The sequence below is a fragment of the Otolemur garnettii genome, unplaced genomic scaffold, assembly GCF_000181295.1.
Source record: "Otolemur garnettii isolate 467f Iridium unplaced genomic scaffold, OtoGar3 scaffold00023, whole genome shotgun sequence".
Lineage (NCBI taxonomy): Eukaryota > Metazoa > Chordata > Mammalia > Primates > Galagidae > Otolemur > Otolemur garnettii.
The window spans coordinates 20188765-20194655 of NW_003852418.1; the positions used below are offsets into that span (position 1 = coordinate 20188765).

General features: G+C 48.6%; 1 non-coding gene across 1 annotated transcript; it reads left to right on the plus strand.

The window, feature by feature from the left end:
* The first annotated feature begins 3989 nt into the window (after positions 1–3989).
* LOC111724493 lies at positions 3990–4096 on the plus strand. Its single transcript, XR_002772789.1, has one exon. It is a non-coding gene; the product is annotated as a U6 spliceosomal RNA (small nuclear RNA).
* Positions 4097–5891: the final 1795 nt, after the last annotated feature.

The window sequence follows — 5891 nt, forward strand, 5'->3', positions numbered from 1 at the left end:
GGGAGGTGGGGCCGAGGTGGGGAGGCGGGGTCTAAGTGGGGAGGCGGGGTCTAGGCAGGGAAGTGGGGTCTAAGTGGGGAGGTGGGGTCTAAGCAGGGAGGTGGGGTCTAGGAAGGGAGGTGGGGTCTAGGTGGGGAGGCGGGGTCTAAGTGGGGAGGTGGGGTCTAGGTGGGGAGGTGGGGCCTAGGCAGGGAGGTGGGGTCTAGGTGGGGAGGTGGGGTCTAGGCGGGGAGGTGGGATCTAAGTGAGGAGGTGTGGCCTAGGCAGGGAGGTGGGGTCTAGGTGGGGAGGTGGAGTCTAAGTGGGGAGGTGGGGCCTAGGCAGGGAGGTGGAGTCTAAGTGGGGAGGTGGGGCCTAGGCAGGGAGGTGGGATCTAGGCGGGGAGGTGGAGCCCAGCAGGGAGGCGGGAAGGCAGCACACAGAACTCTTTCCTTCCCCACCTGCCACTCACCTGTTTGCACCGCTCCTAAAAGGCCCTGGGGATGGGGGACCACAGCCATATGTGATACTTGATAATGATAATGAATAATGATGATACTTGATAATTAATAATGATGATACTTGATAATAACAGTTAATAAAATTAATGGCATGTATCTTTATTATACTATGCTTTTACTGTTATTTTAGAAATTACTTCTTCTACTTAGAAAACATGTTGACTATAAAACAGCCTCAGGCAGTCCTGTAGAAGGTAATTCCAGAAGAAGCCAGTGTCATTATAGGAGGTGACAGTGCCATGCCTGTGACTGCCCCTGAAGACTTTCCAGTGGGACAAGATGAGGAGGTGGAGACAGTGGTATTGGGGATTCCAGCCCTGTGCGTGCCTGGGCTAGTGTGGGTCTCAGTTTTTAACAAAATGCTTAAAAAGTTAAAAAAAAAAAACAGAAAAAGATATGAAGAAAGAAAATATTTTTGTGTAGCTGTATAATGTGTTTGCATTTTAAGCTAAGTGTTACTACAAAGGAGTCAAGATGTTTTAAAAAAAAAAGTGGAGAGTTTACAAAATTAAAAAGTTACAATAGGCTCGGCACCCGTAGATCAGTGGTTAGGGTGCCAGCCACATACACTGACACTAGTATGCTATGCCCAGGCCTGCTAAACAATAATGACAACTGCAACAAAAAATAGCCGGGCATTGTGGCAGGCAACTGTAGTCTCAGCTACTTGGGAAGCTGAGGCAAGAGAATCACCTAAGCCCAGGAGTTGGAGGTTGCTGTGAGCTGTGATGCTACAGCACTCCACTGAGGGCAATAAAGTGAGACAGAGTCTTACTTTTTCTAAGAAAGAGAGAGAGAGAGAGAGAAAGAAAGAAAGAAAGAAAGAAAAGAAAAGAAAGCAAGCTTGAATACATTTGGGTTAGCCTAAGAATTGTTTGTCTAAGTCTGCAGCAGCACCTGGTAACGTCGGCCCCACCTCCCCACACCACTCACTCTCTGACTCAGCTGGAACTGCCTCCAGCCCTCTGCCCTGTTCATGGTGAGGCCCTACATAGCTGTGTCCTTTTTTTCTTCCATGCTGAATTTTTACTGTACCTTTTTATGTTTGGAGATGGTTAGATACATAAATACTTGCACTGTGTCTCAGTTACCTACAGAAGACAGCAGTCACGCTCACGGCTCCGCCCTGCAGCTCCCCAGTGCAGTGCGGGTCTGTGTGTGCCCACCCTGTGATGTTCCCACAAGGACAGAGCCTCCCGATGACGCAGTTCTCACAGCACATTCCTGCCATTAAGCGGCACGTGACGGCGATAGATAAACTGGAAGGTAGAAAAGAAATCAAACAAACTGAGCAACCGAAAGAAAATCCCTGGGGGAGGGAAGAACAGAGCCTCCCAAGCCCTCGGGGAAAAATCCAGTATTGGGTCACAGAGTTTTAGGAGAGGAGAAGCGTGGGGCTGCAGAAGCTCTGGAGACTCCTCTCCTACTGTTTCCTGTCTGTTCCTGTATTCCAAGCCTGTCTGTTTTTCACCTCTGTTTGCCGCTTTCTCTCTTTTTTTCTTCCATTTCAGATCTTCCATCTGGGATCACTCTGCTTTTGTCTGAATTACAATCTCTCTCGGTTTGTGTAGAGATACCTTTACCCACCCTCCCTTCTCTAAATATAATTTCGCCTTCCTCATCTACACATGGTTCCTTTTATCCACTCTAGAGAGTTCTGATCTGGAGCGTTCTGATCTTTCGGAACATCTCCTCACCCCCGTCCTCCCCGCTCTACCCGGTCGCCCATCCTCTATCTCCTTTTGTCTTGGCTTCTCGTCCATGCTCACCCCCCTCGGCCTTCCTGCGCCGTGTTCTCTTGTGCTTATTAAGAATTCTCTTCCCTTTACCTTAATCCATTCACGCCATCCTCCGACCGCTTTTTTAATTTTAATGACACACTCTGTGCGTGCAGAGTTACTCCAGCAAGTTCTCTTTATTCCTTCTCTGCTTGGTCTTTTGCAAGGCCGTCTTGCTTTATACTGTGCTATATTTTCAAACTTGTATTTCTGTAGACATATTAAACACATTTATTCTGTATTCCGCACCTGATGGTCTGATGTCTGGATGGCTGTGAGCATCAATCCACTTTCTGTTACTTCTGCCGTTTGCCATTCATGGTTTATTTCCTCGATTGCCGCTTGTGATGTCTGACGTGAGTTTCTAAATGTGGGACTTTATATTTGATGATGAGCTGAGCTCTCAACTACAGAAGGTTCCTCCGAAAGGACAAAGGCTGGTGTCTGCACATGGTCATCCCCAGCTACTCTGCCTGACATTGAGTGTTCCGCTGGAGGCCACTGAGGGTGACTGAGCATGAGATTGGGCTGCAGACCTGCTTAGAGGCTGGCTTAGGATAATCACTGAGAAAGAGAGATTTTCCCTTTGCTCTGCTCACCTGGGAGCAGGAGGGGGCAGGTTTGTTCCAGTGAAATCCTACTCTGGCTTGAGCATGTAGGCCTCTGAGCCATAGCCTTACACAGGAGTTATATTGGCTTCCTTTGGAGCGGGCACCCTGCTCCTTGCTTCCTCCTCTCGCCCTGCTGTGGCCCCCATGAAGCCGTGACTCCCGCAAAGCAGTGATCCCCATGAAGCCATGACCCCCATGAAACCGTAACCCCCTGAACCATGGAAGCTGATCTCCCAGCCAGTGTCATCGGGGAGGAGTGACTTGCATAAAGCTCCACTCAAGCCCTTAATTTTCTTTCCACAGAGATCTATACTTCTAAGTTGTTTTGTTGTTGTTGTTGTTTTTCTTTTTGCAGGTTTTGGCCAGGCTGGGTTTGAACCCACCACCTCTGGTATATGGGGCTGGTGCCCTACTCCTTTGAGCCACAGGTGCTGCTGCAGTTCTGTATTGATTTTTACTTTCTAGACTGAAAAATATTTGAAGATTTAGAAAGGATTCTATTCTTTGTTCCACGTATCTAACTCACTATGCCGGAAATGAGAGCTCTGGCCTTGTCTCTGTCCCTCAAATCGCCAGCCTCAGCCCCCTCTGGCCTTCATGGGCCTCTCGTTTTCCGGTTCTGTCCCTGCCTGATGACATTTTGTCTCCCAGGGCTCAGCTCTGAGCAGTTTGGTGACTTCCTATTGAAAACAGACCATGACTCCAAGGAACCTGCTTCCCCTGGTGCTTCTTTCCCTTTATTCACAGCCTCGATCAGTGTCTGAGCTTAGTGTGGGCTCGGGTGCCGCCTCCTCCATGTGCGTCTTCACCCCCAAGGGCCGGGACCAGGCGTCTTCCGGCACCCCATGTCCCAGGAGCCCAGGCACACGCCAGCCCTCGGAAAGCATTTGCCAAAGGAATGAATGCTATAATGATGCTCACTGGGGCTCTAGGGGGAATAAGATCTCCAGATGGAAGGAGGCCAGACTTTGTCTTTTTTCTTTTTTTTTTAATTTCTTTTTTTCTTTATTTCTTTTTTGTTTTTGATTAAATCATAGCTGTGTACATTAATGCAATCATGAGTACAATGTGCTGGTTTTATATACCATTTGAAATATTTTGTGCTTACATCAGCAGCACGTATACTAAAATTGGAAAGATATAGAGAAGATTAGCATGGCCCCTGCGCAAGGATGACATGCAAATTCGTGAACCATCTCCCGTTTCTTACTCCTTGTTTATCTCTGTTTGGAGAAATTTAAATTCTCAGCTGGGGAGAAGCGAGGGTCGGGCTCAGCGCTCCTGGCATCAGGCCTGTTCATTCACTTCCCTTCCTGTTTCTGCTGTGTGCATTTCAGATCAGTGAAATGATTACGAATAACCCACCCTGGTGGTAGGAGCCTCAGCCCCCAGCGTGATTTTCCAGGCATTACTGTGGTGCCGAAAGTCGGTACACACGGAATGTCAGGGCAGAAACATGTCTTTGGGTCTTTTGGGTTGCAATTTCTTTTAAAAAACTGTTAATTAAACTGAACCTTTTCTCCAGGAAAGAAAATGCCTGTGCAGTGTACGCCTTTGTGTGGAAAGTGGTGCCATTCAAACTGGCTTCAGGAAAAAGACACTTAGTAAGGTGTCTCAAGATTGGAAGACAAAGTATCCAGTGTACTCAATACCATTATGAAACAATGTATAATCACCCACACTTTCGTACAAATGATAAAACACAACTATAGCCCAGAATAAAGGGGGAAGAGGAGGGGAGGGGAGAAGGGAGGCCGGGTGGAGGGAGAGTAATTGGTGGGACATCATCCATGGTGCATATTGCAAGGGTACAAGCCAAATCTATTAAGAGTAGAGTATAAATGTCTTAACACAATAATTAAAGAAGCGAGGTGAAGGCTATGTTAACCAGTTTGATGCAAGCATTCCAAATTGTATATAAAATCAGAACATTGTACCCCATAAATGCATTAATTTACACAGTTATGATTTAATAATTAAAAAAAAGAAAAAGGGAATCCTTTAGGCTGGCACCTGAAATGTGCAGGGAGGAGCTGGCTTCAGGGCCAGCTGTAACCTCCTGGGGTGTGGACTCGCTTTGCTGCCATCTGCAGCTCTCCCTCCCCTGGGGTGGCCCCCAACACACCGGGATCTTCCCTGGATAGCTGGGGGTAGTTCCCATCTCCTTCCCTTGAGAAGCAAGTTCCAGCCCAGCAGAGAGGAGCCAAGTACCTCTGTTGTCTCTGCTAAGTTCCTACCATTCACTGTGATGGGACCAGCAGAGGCCCCTGTCACTGCAGAAACCAGGACTCTGCCTGGGTCACATGCCACCACCCCTGCAGTGCTGGGGATTTCAGAAATGAGGATCTAGCCACCTCAACTCAAAGTTGGAGTATTTTCAGCGTAAATGCAGTTCAGAAACAAAGCAATCCCTAAAACATTCCGTGGCTGGCCTCTGGGAGGAAGGAAGGAAGCAGAATGGAGCCATTCCTGGCTGGGGACCGAGTTATCTCAGGATATAAAACAGGACAAAGGGGCCAGGCGGTTGATTTCCAAGGTATCTCTCCAAACAGTGTCCGAATAAAAGAAACCCACCCAAAGGAGTTGAAGGCACAGAAGGTATTAACTGGGGAGACCCAGGGAACCCCACAAAGCCAAGGGCAGACTGTGCCATGGACAAAGATGTCCAGCTGCCTGGGGGCTCCGGGGTCTCTGGCCAGTGATGCTGGGCTGCACCCCACCTCTCTGTCTCAGGTGCTGTCTGTCTGTCCCTCCTGGCGAGTCTGTGTGCTTGTCTGCCTGCTCTGTGGTGAGCTTGCAGGGTGTGTGGCCACTCCCCATCTCCGTGCACCTCTGTGTATTCTCTCTGTCTCTCTCTTAGCATCATCTGTCCCCTCCCCTGCTCTCATGCCACGTCCTCCTTCCATGTGGCTGCAGGTGTCTGAGCCAACATAGCAGCCTCAGGCCTACGAGGTTAAATCTCTGGGTTAAGCCCTCTGCAGTGTCTAATTCTAAACTGACTA